Source organism: Sinocyclocheilus rhinocerous, unplaced genomic scaffold (genome assembly GCF_001515625.1).
Source record: "Sinocyclocheilus rhinocerous isolate Xijiao unplaced genomic scaffold, SAMN03320098_v1.1 scaffold395, whole genome shotgun sequence".
In the NCBI taxonomy this organism is placed as follows: Eukaryota; Metazoa; Chordata; class Actinopteri; order Cypriniformes; family Cyprinidae; genus Sinocyclocheilus; species Sinocyclocheilus rhinocerous.
In genome coordinates, this window is record NW_015660890.1 from 2412174 (window position 1) to 2430271 (window position 18098).

The following is an 18098-nucleotide window of genomic DNA, read 5'->3' on the forward strand; positions in this document are numbered from 1 at the left end:
GCAACTTCTCCTGTGTAACCAAATTACAGGCAAAGCGATCGACATTTGACTGCTCTCGGTTTCCAATTCGTGGGAAAATACTAGGAGATATTTTGCTCGCACTTTGAGGTGAAGCACTTGAGCACTTCTGTTCCACCAGACTCATATATGTAGAACAAATAAATCCTCATTTTCCTTCGATGGCTTTTGCTTGATTTATTTGCCAGAGTTCAAGAACGCAATTTTCAGTCATTCTTTTTAATTTTGCCAAGACACACACACACACACACACACACACACACACACACACACACACACCGACCTCAGGTCTAATACTGTGGTCTGATTCTCACACAATACACTTACACACACATTTTTGGTCAAAACATCCTTGAATGTACCTCAGTATAGAGGCTCAGCATTTTATTTTGGTTATCATGTTTATTTTTTGAGGTAATTAATAAATGACCTCATCAAATAAATAAATAAATACTTTAGAGTTACTTTTTATTGATTAGGCTACATGATTATTGAATTATTCTTTGGATTATTGAAGAGTTAAAATGGCAGGCCACACAATTATTCTATTCAAATTAATGTAGGCTAATAAACGAGTTAGGTCAAAAGTAATCTAAAACTTATCAAAAGGCAGTCAGTTTATATTACCTAAAATGTGTAATGTAATCTATTACGTTACTAACTACTATTTTCATCTGGCGTTACTTTCATGTCTCTCGTATCACGCCGCGTTCACTCTCGCAACTGGTGACATATCGAGTCTCTTAATGTTACCTAGCTATTACCTGGAAACTACCTCAGATAACTTTAGTATTAATATATTACTGTAAATAATATTCTTGGAGTTTTCCCTCTTGTTGCTAAAACTGACTGTTTTACTCACTGTAATGGACTATTTTTCTTCGCGGAAGCGTTAAGGTAAGCTACAGGTAAATAATTTAAAATCACATCAATATGTCCACGTATTTATTTATTTAGTGAGTGCCATTTAATAAGCGGGATAATATACAGTAACCTGTCTCTATCGCAAAATAAACCCCTTCAGGACGACGTGATGATTGTTTGGTCAAGGTTGCTGTCAAATATCTGTTTTAAACGGGATATGTTGAGTTTGAAAGTGAGGATTCAGGAACTTGTGTTATATATTTATGATTTTACTTTCTACATTAAATAATGATTTAATAAAAAATACTATAATGCAGTAGTGTTCGCTTATTCCTTTAAATTAAGGTTATTAAATCGTGTTACCAGTGCTTTAAACGAGTCTGGACCTGCAGCTGTACTCGGCGGGTGAAGAAGGCGGAGGTCGGATGGAGTGAATGGCTTCTAAAGGGAGGAGCTTCCCAAACTCAGAGTCCTGTTACTGAACGCTGGAGATTTTGGGAGAGAAGGAACAGCTCTAGTCGTTTTCTCTTTGCAGGTTTCTTCGCACATCTAAAGGACGCACACTTCGTTCGCCTCACCGCGCAGGTGAGTTTTACCGTCACTGCCAGATGTTTGGATGCGAGTTTACTAACTGCACGCGCTTTTACAAACTCTTCCTCCTTGCTTGATAAAACATTAACCATTTGGCGTCAGTCTCACTGAAGTCTTTTGTTTAAAAAAGCGTGGCTTATATTGCATGCATGTTGAATATTAGGCTATATATTAGTTTGCACTTTTAGAAAGTTCTAGCTCTAAATCTGTGATTCAGCTTTGGGATACATATAAATATAGGCTACTTGTGCATTGATGCATGTTGATTGTTATTTGAGTGTTTGAGAGTTATATTGAATGTTTATTTAAGTCTCTTAATCCTATTTCTTGTCCCCTTTCTTTCCACACCCACCATTTGCATACTTCTTCATCTCATTTACGAATCAGCCTGCATTTCTTTCCTATACACAAGCCAAAATCTCTAGAAAAAGGCCTGGGTTGATTGACAGCTGCCAAAACTGTCTAAAAATAGGCATTTTGATACTCTGTTGACCTGACTGGATTGGTTTAAGTGTGCTTTGCTGCAATACAACTTTCATTGCATCTAACTCTTTTAGGGATCTTCAGCTTTTTTGCATCTTTTTGAGGGATTCTGTGTGAGTAACCTCTCCTTAAGCGTCCTGTAGTCTACATAAATAGGGAGCTACTGTCCCATGCCTAGATTTAGGGATGCTGCTGTAACCCATTAAGATTCTCCTTGGTATCGTCCAAAACGGATTTAAAGTTTTCTCTGGCTGCCCGCATCTCCACACTCTCTTCTCAAAATATTTGTGGTGTGGAATCACCGGCCATGAGCATTTTTATATTGTTTAATTCATGTCTGTTGTGGGATTTGGGACGGAGCTGAGGGGGTGGGGGGTTTAGACTGGATGCTTTGGGAAATTTCTCTTCTGGGAACCATTGAGTGCTTGTTTAACTAAAGCGATGCATTTATGAAGCATCTTGATTGTTGCTGTTTGCGTTTTGGCAGCGAACCCGTAAATCCCGACCGACAAAGAATGCAAGCTCTGTACTTATTGTAAACTATTAAATTAATTTTATTGCCCCGTTTATTAACAAAACCGCACAGGCCAGGCTTCTACGCCTACTGTAGGGCAGCTGCGTATTCGGCTGATTCAGCTTATAATGTGCATGCAGCTTAGTACAGAATCTGTCAGATTGTGACTCGGGACCTCGTTTTATTGCTGTGACCTTTAGATGTACGAGTTAGAGCTTGAGGGAAGATCTGAACGCAGAATGATGGAGTGATGTGCTGTCAGAATAGCAGCACGGACAGTGAAGCGTGGTGCTTGCAGCACTGCGGGCCAGTAATTGGCCGTGAAACGGGATCTGATAACAGTGTGGTGTTTGGAAAATATGTGGGGAATGCCCTCGCCTTAAAAGGAACAGACTGAACACGGTGACAGATGATTGGAATAGTCTCTGGAATGCAAAACAGCACTGTTTTCCCCCATTTTGCACCTTTTTCTCTGTTTTGGCTCCCTCTTTGTGGGGTTATGGGAACAGGCTGCCTGTAGGGGTCTAGAGGGTCCGTCTTTCAACAGACCCGTCCAGAGCCACTCATGTAAATTATGATGAATAAAGTCACAATGACCTGAGAGAACTGAAATTCTTCCCTTGTCATAAACACTATCTACTGCCAAAAAGATGACACACTGTAATCCAAGAAGAACGGTAGTGTTTTCCTCCATTTAGAAAGGACTTTGGGTGCAAATGAAATGTGGTGTTTTAAGGCACATTAAACCATGTAAACGTTTATAATGGGATAAAATAAAGGCCAAAAAATGTCAATTCTGGGACCTTCCTTTTGTTTATAGACAACGTTTGAATACTAGCCTAATGTTTGAGATAGTCTTTGTCACTTAGATACATTAAGCAACTGTTGTCATATAATGTCAAAAATACTGTCTTTTCTTCTTGAATTATGGTGTTTTTTTTTTTTTTGCAGTAGATGATTGCAATGTTTATGACAAGTGTTAGAGAGACTTAATACTCCATGATTTTTTTTTTTTTAATTCCCGCTAATGGGTACTGTATATTAGTAGTATGATATTATATGAGTGGTAAATTATATGATGGTAACAGTATCTATCATGTCTATAAGTTATTTTACTGAGAAAAAAGTGATTTTGTGTATTACACAGTCATGTAATGCCAATAGAAAGCTTTTGTAACAGTGTATACTACCATTCAAAAGTTTGGGGTCATTACATTTTTTTTATTTTTTCATTTTTATAAAAAAGAAATTAATACTTTTACTCAGCTAGGATGTGTTAAAATGATAAAAAGTGATCGTAAAGACTTGAATAGTAAAGACTTGAATAAATCCTGTTCTTTTTAACTTTTTATTCAAAGGATCCTATCAAAAAAGTATCACAGTTTTAAAAAAAAAATCTTAAGCAGCACAACTGTTTCAAAGTTCCAACACTGATAATAAATCATAATATTATGATTTCTGAAGGATCATGTGACACTGAAGACTGGAGTAATGGCTGATGAAAATTCAGCTTAGTATATTATAATAGAAAACTAAATTGTAATAATATTTCATATTTTTGTTATTTCATATTCTGTATTTTTGATGAAAAAATATATAACATTTGGTTAAAAAATGCAGCCTTCATGAGCAAAAGAGACTTCTTTAAAAAACATAAAAAATCTTACTGATCCCAAACTTTTGATATATTTAGAAGCAAATTATAAGATCATTCATAACAAATGAATAAGTCTACCATTACCTCTGAAACAGCTGCTTAACATTTATATAATAGAGTTTAAAACTTAAGACTAAAACAGTAATATAGTATAAATATGACTGGATGAATTCTTGTTAATATGGCAAGTTGTGATGTTGCTTGCCACCTGTAAATAACCTACAGTTACAGAGTGTCTTCACCAGACGTGAGCAGCATGTCACGTCAAAACTAAATCTCTCCCACTATAATCAATGCAGCTGTCTACACTGGAGGCACCCGTCTGTAAAACAACATGCAGAGTAGATTATAGTTTTCTGTTTGTTGTCGGACTTCAGGTATAAAAAGTATAGAAGAATCTGCAGACACATTTCTTACAGTCTCATACAGCCCGGCCCTATTTGGGCATTCGGACACTCTAGACTGATGTCCTTCTGCTTCTTATCTGCTTTAGTCTACATTCATGGCCTTGTTTTATCAAGAGCAGAACATTTGCCAAAAATCTATTTGGATCCCTCAAATGCATCAAAACATGTAATTATATTGAGTTGAGCTGACAATTTAATTTGAAAGTTTGCATTATAGAGGTTCTCATTAAATGTGCAAAACAATTTTCTAGATATGAAACTCCCATGACTGTACTGAAATCACTTTTGGTTATCCCCAAAAAGATTTATGCACATGCGTCATGCATTCTCTTTCTATTTTGATTGCTCGTTCGTTCTTACACTTTGGAAATACAAAGCATCCTCAAAGTCATTGTGTAAAGCAAAGCTGGAATAATGGTTGTTTTAGATGACTCTTGTGAGGTGTTCAATTAACTTTTTGTTAGCATGATTGACGTGCTGCAGAAACCTCAGAGAGATGCAGCTCTCTAACCCTTCCCCCTTCATATGTTCAGCTATTCCTCTGCCGCTTTGAATCTGATAGCCTGTAATTTTAAAGCACTGGATCCAGGAACCGCAGTTGTGTAACGCTGCAGCGTTTCTGAGTGTTCTCAGACCATCTGAGCTCCAAACCAACAGTGACGATCGGGAAACGCGGCGAAACGGGGGCATTCCTCGATTGTGAAGTCAGAGCCGTCTGAAACTTTAGCTCGTGTTTATTTAGGTCCCTGCAAATATGCAATAAGTGCCCCAGATGTTTTGTTAGTAATATATAAATCTGAAATTCCTCCCGCCTTTTACATTAAGTCCTTCTGCTGCAGGATTCCATCGTTTTTTTTCTTGCTGTAATTTGACTTTGTGGTCTGTTTGTTGTCCTTTATTGAGACGGCAGGTTTCAGTGGAAAAGTCTAATGGTGCCTGGCCTTGGATTTTGAGGAGATCTTAAGTACACTAGGCTTGTGCTCAGACCGCTGGTTTGTCAGGATTTTTCAGGGGTGATGAAGGCTAATGGATGTTTTTGCTTCTCCACTCTTCTACATGGACAGAGAAGGGATAACGCTTCAGTTGGGAATAAAGATGACAACTAAGAAGCTGCGATATTGATTAATTGTCTAAAAATGGCGAATTTTAGAATAAAGGAACGTTTACAATTTTAGGGATATAATCGTTATTTTTGCTTGGCTGCAATGCAAAGAAAAGAATTGTAGCCTGGCCATATAAAGCTGTGACTTTAAAGGACTAGTTCACTCAGAAATTAAAATTTTGCCATCCTTAAGCCTGTGTTATACTTTCCGCATGAGCAATCTGGACGCGTACACGGACAGCGCGGACGCGGACTACTTGTATTTATACTTCCGAAAGCATATGCTGATACATGTTCCATACATGCGTAGTAGATCGGCTTGAACAATAAACAAACATGTGAACAAAGAATTGCCCAGAGTTATTGCACATTTGGCTGTCTTTATATTGTTTTATCGACGGATTGTACAGGTTCGAGTAGCAACAGGCTTCTTCACACAGCCTGTGCATGCGCAGTAGCCTACTGACCGCGCGTACTTGTCCGCGTGGTCACAAAAAATGTTGAGGCACACGGATATCCACACGGAGCCTCCGCGCACACTCTCCGATGACGATTTTTACGTCACGCATGCCATAGCGGACCCTAGCGGACTCGCGGACGCGGAAAGTATAACACAGGCTTTACTCATCTTCATGTTGTTCTATAATTTACTTTCGTATGTGTAAGTCAGTGGGGTCCCAACAGCATTGACTTTAGTTGAAGACATTTTTCAAAGTTCAGAAGAAAGAAAGTCATGCAGGTTTAGAACGACATGAGGATGAGTTAAATGATGACCGAATTCTAATTTGTAGGTGAACTTTCCATTTAAGACTAAGGAGAAAAGCCTGATAACTGGTAGCATCATCAATGGGCAATTCTGTTTATGCATTTGGATTATTATTTTATCCAAAGTCATTTACATTGCATTAAAGTTGTGCATGTTATTAGTTCATGCATTCCCTGGGAATCGAACCCATGACCTTGGTGTCTCTTTGAGCTACAGGAATGTTCATTGGTCTGAATGAACATGCAAGTGGTAAGTGGCAATCATTTAATTCAATATTCAATATTCATAATAACCAATGCTGAGTGCTCCTCCACTTTTCATATCATTCTTACATACCTGAATATATGCCATATCCTTCAAAAACCATGTGATGTCAAGTTTTCAAAATGACCATAATAGTAACGTGTAGCCAATGTGAGCTTTTATTTTTTGCAGCGAGCTGATTCTCATCTGCAAAAACATGGACAGAAAATGTGTCGGCGAGCCCATTTTCCTTGTCTTCTGCCTCAGCCGACCACTAAACAAACAAAACTAATCAAGAGATGTCCAGCACATTCCATTAGAAATCACACCATGAGAGGGAAATGAAAAATTAGGGGACATATTTAGGGTCGGCCATGATGCAGAAGCGAAAGAACGCATGAAAATTGACGTTGACTCTAGCATGAGGTCATGTTGATGTAGGTGCTTAGCAGAGGGCCCGTGTTGTGAGCTTGAATCCACGCCAGCGCTCCCATAAAGGTGTTGAGGGAGAGCCAGCGAGCTTTGATTTGACAAATGCCTATTCTGCTGAGGTAAGGAGCGCTTTAGCGAGCTGCTAGTCAAACTCTTCTGACCTCCTGACCTAAGAAAGCAAGCACGCTTCTCTTTGCCGGCTCGCTTTGTGCTCTTTCAGCCTTACATGGTCAGATCGTACATGCATCCTTCTCACGAGCCAAGCTGGGTCAAAGAAAAAGCCAATCTTGAGAGGTGATGTTACTGCTAGCATGATGAATTTGAGCAGTATTGAGTAACAGATGACCTACACGGGCTGCCAAAGGCAAAAGCTGACTGATGATGTTGAAATCATTTTTTTTTTTTAACCCAGAGCAAAATCCCCTCAATACCTCAGTGGTATGATTCGACGCTAGTCTTATTTCTCTGTCTGTTAATTCTTTAACAGACCTCAGTCTTTATGTGTGCGTCTGGTAATGGTAGCAGCGGTAATTGTTTAAGAGAGCCTTTATGGAGTGAACTCTTTTCTTCTAATCAGAAGCATATTTACGTACTAGCGCACTCGCCACAGAGGGATCCTCAGGAATGCGAGGCAGCGTCGCGCGCGCACACTGGCCTCCTTTTTCTTTCCACTTCACATGTCATTGCGTTCTTCTGAGAGAGCCAATTAAAGCTGATTAAAGCCTGAGATCAAAGCCGCCGGCGTGGCTGTCACTCAGGATTCCTTTTTCGAATGTATATTTACCTGCGCGCATTAAATGAAATGCATCCTGACTGCTTTACATAAGCGGAACTATACGTCACTTTGTGGTATTGCAGCTCGGTTTGTATTTGTAAGTTGAGAAGCACTGTGGAATGAGTTAATTTCTTCATTGGCAGACAGCTGGCAGTGAGTCAGATGCAGAAATGCGCTCTCATAGTGAGAGTTTTTAATCAGCAACGCTCTGTGCGGAGACAAACGGGCATTCGAGAGACTCTTACCTCATAAGAAATGTGTTATTAATGATTCCCCATTACATTTGCTCTTCATGCTATTAATAAACATCTCAGGGCTGGCTTTTTTAAAGCGGATTTTATTACCCTTCAGTTGGAGTCCAAACTAGCGGAGACGCTTGCCTGCTGTACTTTGCAGGGCTAGTGATTCTAAGTGAGCAGAAAAGACAGGGAATTTATTTTATACACGTCCCAGTAGTCAGAAAATGTGTTCAGAATGGACCTAATGTGATTCAAAGGCGGTAATCATAAAAAATATACGTTGTATTTATAGTAAGTCATTTGCATTGGTTGTGTAGTAGCTCTGTTCCAAGACCCTAGTGAACTGCCAACTTAGATATTAAGGCTTCAAAGGTGTTCCAAAAGGTTTGTAATGTTGTTAATATACCACATAATGACCAAATTCAAAGGCAGCATTGCACATGTCCTTTATAAGGAATCTTGTTAGCTTTTCAGCATGCTACCATCAAACACTATATTGGAATCTACTGTGTCCCAATTCAACATACTATCTGTCCTGAATAGTATTTGAAATTAGAATTAGTGTTGAATCGTAGTATGTAGTATGTTGAAATGAGTGAAACTGAAACTCATAATGACTGGGAAATGAGTATCCCAAAGGTACCTGGACAATCTACTGTTTCTGGTGGATATTTGGGCATCCCAATTTCGAATCCTGGCTCGACAACTTTCCCGATTCATTCGATTCGAACACTTTCCCGAGTTTATATCTCACAATTCTGACTTAACTCGTAATTGCATGTTATAAAGTCAGAATTGCAAGATATAAACTTGGAATTCTGAGAAAAAAAGTCTCAATTGCGAGATTCTAAATTCAAAAAAAAATCTCTCGCAATTGCGAGTTTATATCTCACAATTCTGAGGAAAAAAGTCTGAATTGTGAGATAAGAAGTTGCAATTACCTCTTTTTTTATTCAGACTTCCATAGTGAACATTTAGAAACGTTCACAGATACGTTCGACCATGCATTCAACTTTGAAAATTCATTATTATGCAAAAGCATTTGACAAGATCTCTTCATGAAAGACCAATGACTGGCAGATCGTCGTGCTGCTACTTTTCTCTCTAGTACGGTAGGAAGAATTGTTAAGTAGCGCAAATTAAATGAACTGAAATGTGAAGTATGTATATCAGGGGGTTACTGTAGCTAAATGATTGACAGGCCAGTTTATGGTGACAGAATATACAAAATATTTTTCTTAAAATAACCATTTTTCATAGTGTGAACCTTTTTCCACTATAAAGAACCTTTTGTGCAATGAAAAAGTTTCCATGGATGTTAAAGGTTCTTTTAAGAACTGTTCAATAAAAGGCTCTTGGCAAACCAAAAATTGTTCTTTGTTGTCATTGCTGTAAAAAGAAAACCTGTAGGCTAAAAAAATCATCCAAGATAGCACGATGAAACATTTCATTTAATATCAAAAATTGTTGACACAAAAATAGATCTTGTGTGCTGTTAGCTTAGCACCATGCTAATACAAAACGCAATTACCTAGTCGCTTATGAGGTTCAGTTTCAGTTATGCTGCCTTAATAGCAAGTACCTATATAGACAGTCTAGGCATGTTTTAGAACAGGGTCAACAACCAAATTGTGGGAAATTAGCATTCGGTGACGCTGAGGCCAAAACAATAGCAGCAGCAAACAGGCCCTTTGTTTATTTCTTCCTTGATGCAAATTGATAGGGAGTCGGCCGTAATTACAGACTCATTATTGTTAATCACTGACGCACACAGCATTCAAACATGTCTTTAAAAATGGGTAAAAGCACTTGTGCATGTCTCTTTGAGTGATGAAATACTTGAGAGGTTTTGATGAATGTGATTGAGGTCTTGTGTGTGTGTGTCTATGGAAGGCCTGCAGACCTCATTAAGGTTTGCTTTAATGAACACGGCCTCAGTAACAAGAACAATGGCCACTTGTTGCAATCTGTCTGCTCTGTGTGTGTGTGTGTGTGTGTGTGTGTGTGTGCGTGTGCTGCTGCAGCGCCACTCAAGTCTGTGACCGGCGTCTGTGAGACCACCGCGGATAATAACGGTCCTCCATTAGTTCAGGTTAGACTTAATGATCGGGAATTGAGTCGGGCGCTTCTGAAACGCAATAGCGAGTCACTCAGGATCTGTGTCAACACAACCAATGTCAGCACCCTGAATGGGTGCTTGTGTGTGGCACAGGTGTGTAAAAGCAAGGGCCAGCGTCGTTTTGGAGTGGCTCCAGTGGCGCTTGGGTTTGTGGATTAATCTCATTTCCAGTTCGGCCATTAGCTACCCTCAACCCGGGAACCTGAAACCGCCCCATAGCTCCAATATTCAATTATTTACAATTTCATGCTTGCCTGAGATTTGTGTTTTTCTTGTAAATGTAAAGATTATGCAGCAGGAGTCCTTTATATTGAACTCTGAGGTAATGATTTATGCACTTTTTTTCCCTTAAAAGGCTTTGCGGAGTGGAAGGGTACATCGAGTTGAGCTGCATGACGGAGCGCTTGCACTCAAACATTTCTAGGCTTAACTGCGGTAATATTTCACTCGACTAAAATAGAGGAATTTATCATAAAGCTCGCAAAATCATCCAAAGCCGGGTAAATATAAGCGACTGCGTGCTTGCTCGAGAAAGAGAGATTTTTCTTGGAACTGGCAGTTGCAGCCGCAGTGAAAGAACGGTTTTTTGAGGTTTTCCTGAACGAGCTGCACAGCCCTGTGGCACTAAACATAGCCACGGTGAATTTGCCAGACAATGTCTTATACACGGCGACGTGGCCGGTGTGAGTGACGCTCGGTGTGCGTGTGTGATATACCTGCATCTTTACAGGTCGAGCTGCTGTCCGTGAGGGCCACACAGCGCTCGGCCCCTGACAACGCTGGCCTGGAGCCATGCTAATAATAACAGCCAGCAGAAATATGCACAGAAGAGGGGAGATCTGGTAGCGTAGCTGGAAGAGAGAGGAGAGGGGCACGGGAAAGGGTTCTGCACTCAGGAATGTGTCATCTAAGGAGTCTCAAAGTACAACGGATTCTGCCGTGAACATGCATATCTTTGTACTTATAATATATTGTATATCATTATTAGGGTTGCAAAGGGGTGAAATTCTGTAAATTTCCGGAAACTTTCCAAAAATCCCTGGAATATTCCAAAAAATCCTGGAACGTTTCCTAAATTTCTGAAATTTACTGGAAATTTTCCACCTTTTTGAAACCCTAATCATTATATATAATCATCTTTTAATATTGTGTGTGTGTGTGTGTGTGTGTATATACACACACACTTGCATTACTGAAATTAGCTTATTATTAATACATATTTTAAAAATATTATTGTTAGTATTATTATTATTGTAAAAATGTATATATAATATACATATAATATTTATATTTTAATTAGATAGATAGATAGATAGATAGATATAAATTATATTATTATAAATATTATCATTAAATATTATTGTTATTAATGTAAAAATGTATGTAATATTTATACTATTTATTTATAATTATTATTAATATATAATAAATACTTACTAATTACTCCCTCCCCAAATCTTGACGTACATTGACATACACTCTGGGTGACCATTTGTTAAAACATCAGAGCTTGTGTTCTGCATGTTTGCTCACAAAATATGGTTCCTTCTCTCCAACTCTCGAATGATGTATCCTTGAGTAATGCCAGCCAGTGAGGTCATCCAGCCCGAGTTATTATAATCTTATTTCTGCTATCTCTTCTGTGGAATGCAACACCCTTCATTTTTCAGAAATTTCTCATCAATTAATACTCTTAAAATCTCGTGCACTGAAGAAAAGTACATTCCATTGTCTGAGTTCTGGCCTATAAAACAGCCACATTGAGGAAGATTAATACTGATGGAATGGAAAACTGGATGGAAAAATGTCACTATCCGTGCCGATAACTCCTCGGGGAGTGAATGTTTTCACACAGTTCAGAGACTTATGAGGCATAAACAAATAACATGACAGAAGCTGGTTTCTGAGAATGGAGGACAAGGGGTACATGTTGCACACACGTGTACAGAGTGTACACTTCGTGCTTTTGGCTTGTATTGCTACCATGTAGGGCACAACGGGAAAATATTTCTTGCATATTGATGTTGAGCAGAGCCTTAAATCACTCTGGTGGTTTTACCCATATTTTTTCTTTCAGTCTTGTTGCCGTTCTTGTGCGCAGGGTTCCATAGACACACTTTACAAGACACATCAGGAACTTCTTAGCTTTATGGGAAATACATTTTTATGTTCCATTAAATGTTCCAGCTGTAATATATACAGGAGAGTGCTGGGTTATGTTAATTGCGAGAGAAAAAGTGAACAGCTAAATGCAGCCTCGTCCTAAATGAGGCCCTCATGTTAGGTCAAATGTAGTATGTAATTGATATTTAGCAAAGCCTGATGTTTTTAATACCACAGATTGGTATTCATTTAGATGGCCTATATGCAGAAACAAGCTTTAAAGGATAATTACACCCAAAAATGTAATTATGTGCTGCTCTATGGAAATAAAAGCTAATTGGATCTGTTTAAAAAAGCACATTTAAAACCACAAAAGTAGTCTGAAGGACTTGTGTGTTATATTCCAAGTCTTATGTCTTATGAAGCCATGCAATAGCTTAATGTGACGATTAGACCAGAACAGGTTCCCCCCCGTCTGTATTTCTCAAAGAAAAATGGATGCATTGGGGTTAAAGATGAAATGGGGTTTTCAAGCATCAAAACAAAAAAAGTTTAATACAGCTTTACATTTTTATTTCACACATTAGAATATGTACATTTATTTTATTTATTATTATAAAATTATAAAATGTTATTAATAAAATAATATTATAAAATGTTATATTTATTATAAATCTATATATATATATACATTGATTTACTGGAGACAACCACTAAAATGTCATTTAGTTTAACAATAGTTAACAATACCAAAAAATCTTGTCATATTTAGAACAAGAATCATTAGATGACATAAAAGCCTCAAAAACTAATTAATTGTAATTTTAAATCTATACCAATCTTTGCCACTATCCTTCAAACCTCTAGGTTTTACCCATTTGTTAGCAAGTTTTTAATCATATCATAAATATAATACAATTTAGTATGATCACTTTTTCTATTTTTTTATACATATTTTAAAAAGTTGACATTTTATTTAAGTTATTTGAAATATAAAAATAGACACTTTATTGCATTTAATATTCTTTCTATGTATATAAAATGACTTTAAAAGAACACCAAAATGGGACTTTGCTGTTTATACAACTTTAATAGTTTACGGCTTCTGTGGAGGGATTATCAATAAATAAATCAAATTTGGGCTTGTTCATGCAACAAGCATGAACAACGGTTATCATATGACTTCAGAAGACTTGCAATGCAATGCACAGGTTGTATGAACTTGTATGAATTTTTATTTATTTTTTTGCAGTTTTAGCTTGACAGATCCAGTCCCCATTCACTTACATGGAAAAGAGCAGCCCGTTTCTTCAGACATTCTCCTTTTGTGTTCGAGGGAAGAAAGTCAAAAGGGTTTTGAACGATATGAGGATGAGATCATTTTCCTTGCAACAATTTGTCAGTTGTCAACATATGATGTAGTGAATGTACACGATCGCTTTTATAGAACGGTATCTTGCATGACATCACACTGAGCTCATCAGATCCAAACCCGGACGAATGAACGCTTAAACACTTAAGCGCTGGCAGGCGTCTTCTCGCATGCTTTGGTGATCTGAACAGGTCATGAAAAACGTTACGTGTCATGATAAGGATGCTAAATGCGCTTGGCTTCATGTCTTCTGCATCACACGCAGCGTAGACCGTGAAGCACTCATCAAAAGCTCGCTGAGATACGTTCTGTTTCAAGGCATTTTCTGTCACGGCCATCTCTGTGGCTAGATATTTTGACAAGAATCTTTTTTTCCACTCTGGTCTCTCGCAGTTATGTAAGAAGAGACGTAGCTCAAAGCTAAAACCGCTCAATCTGGGACAAAAATGCTGGGAGGGAAAAGCTTTCTGTTTTTTTCCTCAGCAAGCTGAGGATAGTGTAGAAGAGGGGTTGAATGTGGTTTGGGACAGCTAGTATGCTAGGTATGTTTTGTTGTGTGATGCTACTCAGACGTCACGTAGCGCTATCATTCGGAGTGCAGATAGAAGTCCCTTCACTCTCTCTCTGTGGTCAGCGAGTTTGAGCATGAGGCTCTATCTGTCTACACAGCATGTGAAACCCTTTGGTTTTTCTTTTTTTGTGCGTGTTGCTTACGGGAAAGAGAGCTTTTTTCCTACCATATTTGGTCATGTGGAGCCAAGCCAATAGGCAGCAGACGTTTGATGCCGTACAAGCATCTCAATTTGGCCTTTTCCCTCTTGCTCTTTTTTTTCTTTTTTGAGGGGCTTGCATGCCGACACTGGCTGATAGTGGTGCGATCTTTGGACGTGCATGAGAGGACCATTTAAAATCAGCATTTTAAATGCATAACATGAAAGCGTCTCTGCACCTGAAATGCATTTCCAGAAGCACAGCTGCTGTTGTGCGGAAATAAATGGCCCTGGGTTTAATGAGTTAATGCCTATGAAAATTGTCCATTCAAAAGCGGAAACAAAAAATTTTTTCCGACATCCTGAACCCATGTGCTCGCGTTTCTCGTGTTCAGTTCTTTGTGCTGGAAAGAGAAAGTGGACATTTAAGGTGAATGATTTGGCAAACTAAATTATTTTACATATGCAAATATACATATATTTTTTTATATATAATAATTAATTATTTGTATATATGAAATATGTAAATATACGTATATGATCATAAATTATTTCAGTAATAAATAAAACACTGTATTTATAAGTAGAAGTAAGAAATTATTATTTTAAACAATAGAGGAACTTTAGAAGAATTTTAAAAGACACTTTTTTTTTAAATTATGTAGGTACATTTTACCAGTTTTTACCATACTTTCAAAACAAAAATTAAAATAGGAAAAATATGCAATATGAAAATAATTGAAGACAAAATGTGTTTTACTGAGGAAAAAACAAGATTTGGTTTTTAAAAAGCCTTTATCCAAAAGGTACATCTGGAAAAAGGGGGGTCGTCTTATAATCAGGGTCGTCTTATATTCGGGCCAATATGGTAATTTATTCCTGTAATTTCAGATCATACATCAGAGAGTACGTTGTTTACTTATTACAGCTATTGACATTTACTCTGTATCCCAGAGCCTGTAATTGCATGGCATCATGGGTAATTGAGCGGTTTATGATGTATTTGGTGTTTGCATAGGTAACTGTAGGCCACCAGGCCGAGAGTGATTCACAGGACATGCAGACGTGTCGGGGAATGCGATCCATTGTCTGGGAATGCAGGAATCTCCTTTTCCAACCTCGTGGAAATTCAATGACTGAGACCTATTTTTGCACATGCTTGAATTTTTGATCCCCTCCTTCCCATTTTTAAAACCTAAGAGATAATGTACAGTCAGCGAGTCATTATCGCAAAATAAACCCTGATGTGGTGATCAGGTTCCAGACACAAAACCAAGGTGCCTTGCATCACCCTGAAAGGGTTTATTTTGCAATAATGACTCGCTGACTGTACATTTATCCTGCATATTGCATGTACAATATTTTACCAGACGCTTTATCCAAAGCAATTCACTTTTCATTTAAGATAAATAGACTTTTTTTTAATCAAGCTCAAGCATTCCCTGGCAATAGAACCCATGACATTGCCGATGTTTGAGTGCAGTGGACATGCATGCTTGCAGCATTATGTAAAGGCAAAGCTTTTGCATTATCGATGCCAGTGTAGAAATATTCTGAGACATTCATCATGAGCAACAAATTCAGTGTCCAAGCCTAGGTTAGGCTTAGGCCTAGGTAATGGCCTTTCCTCTTTTCCCAGTGACAGCCATGAAAAGCAGTTGCTGCTCTTCCTGCCAAAATCTCTACTGGATTTATAGCGGCACATCCTGCTCTTTTTCTCTCTCAGTTTCTGTCTCTCTTACTTACTCTCTCATTCCTTCTGTTTCTTCTTTAAGGCCCTAGAGTCATAAATGTGCTGATGCATCGGAGAGTCCAAACCTAGCTTTTGGTTACGTGGAACCGGCTTTCAATAAGCCAAACATCGCCAAAGAAATCAAACCAGCATTTGTGCATAATACAGCTCATTTTCCATCAAGATTACTATTGATATTGTTGATATTGCAGGACTAGAGCCCTTGTTTACGACTAGGGGTACATTTCAGAAAGATTTTGAAAAATATATGTGCTTGTGGTTGATTTTTCATACTTAAAATCACCATATAGAGAGTTTTACAAGATTTAATGGGTTCACCGGTGTGTAAATTATACAGTATACAGGGGATAATTTCAGTTTACAGCATTTTGAAGTTGGTTTTGCTCAACCCAAATTGTCTAAAAATCGGCAAATACAAAAATTTGTTGTGTACTGAAATTTGCTACTAGTTTAGACTTACATTTGTAAGCATGGGTTAGGGTTAGGTTAGGGACATTTTGGGACATTTTATATTGTGACTAACTTGTAATCTAAGTTTGGTGGTTAATTGTTGTTTGAAAATGCTGTTGAATGTATATATAAAAATTATATGTACTTATAAGACCCCCTCAACCTGACTTCTTTAGTCTAGCTTTAATTAGGGAGGCCGTACCTCTTAAATCCCCCATAATTTGCTGGATTTGATTTATAAATAAATGTACCATTATTTCAAAAAGGTTTCTCTATGAAATGTCAGCAGTTAAAGGCAAACAAACTTATGTATCAAATATTAATGATAATGCTTAATGATATTCAGTATAATTTTGGTTTGCTGTTGATGATGTGAAAACAAAAAGTCTAGAAACTGCACCAGACCATCTTTTTTCCCCTCTAAAATCTCTGAAGCACAGCATGTCGTCTGACCTTCAGCACATAAACACAACTGTGTTAGTGGGGATTGTTGGCCCATCACATGGTGTTGTAATATTGTACATGAACCAGACCTGGTGCTGGACTCCTGCCATTACTGTCCTGACACTGTCCTGAGATCTGCGGTCGTGTGCCGCCCAATCAATCAGCTGGCTTTATGGGACAACTCCGGCTGGCCTCCAGTCACTTTTATTGGTGCGCTCAATTTCCTGCGCATCTCGCCGAGCACACGCTCCCATAATTCAGCAGTGGATCTGTAGGTTTGTCATCACGGATGCACACAGACAGAGGTGCAGTGTGGATTTCATTCTCCTGGCTCGGGTTCGAGACCTGCTTTCCCAGCTCACCCTTCTTGATCTCTTTATTTCTCCTGGTTTGTAGAGTGAACACGGAGGATAGAAAGGGAATTAGATTCTCTGTCCTCTTGTCCTCTCTTGATTTGTTCCTATCCGTTCAGTGACTGGGATGTTTGAATTTCTAAAGATGTGTATTTATTAGATTTTTAAGGGCACGAAGGAATATTGAGGGTTAAATTCAACTTAAAGTCCCCAATGCAGTCAATTTACCACAGGCAGCAGGGTTTCTGTGAGTCTTAAAAAGTCTTAAAGTGCCCCTATTATGCCTTTTCGAATATTACCTTTCATGCAGTGTGTCATGTAGCTGTATGTGAACATAAACTATCTGCAAAGTTGTGAAGCCGACAGTGCACGATAAATAAAGTTATTGTCTATCAATTACCACTGAGAAATGTCCTGCTCCAGTCGTGTTTGCAAATCAGTCTCTTGTCGATCGGCCAGTTCAACCGTTACATCATCAGACTCCGGCTCGAATTGGTAAGGTACAATCGATGCCATCTTTTCTATGTATTGACAAGTCTCCAGGGCTGTCATTCGGTCATGTCAATGGGCGTTTCGTTTCCGACACGCGCTGTACGCGGTAGACCAATCCAGAGCCAATCTCTCTACGGCTCTGGACCAATCACAAAGGACTGCGCCATCTGACCAATCACAGCAGTGAGGGCTCACGGAAAGGAGGGCTTTA

General features: G+C 38.4%; 1 protein-coding gene across 4 annotated transcripts in view; it reads left to right on the top strand.

The window, feature by feature from the left end:
- Positions 1 to 1277: 1277 nt before the first annotated feature.
- The window catches only part of cald1a (caldesmon 1a), a 57427-nt gene continuing 40606 nt past the window's right edge, over positions 1278 to 18098 (top strand). The window contains exon 1 of one of the 4 annotated variants that reach the window (XR_001638201.1): positions 1278 to 1467. The gene's annotated coding sequence lies outside the window, so the exon portion shown is untranslated. Of the gene's footprint in view, positions 1468 to 15458; positions 15520 to 18098 lie in introns of those variants that run through there. The other 3 variants (XM_016535435.1, XM_016535438.1, XM_016535437.1) reach the window with 3 other exon arrangements.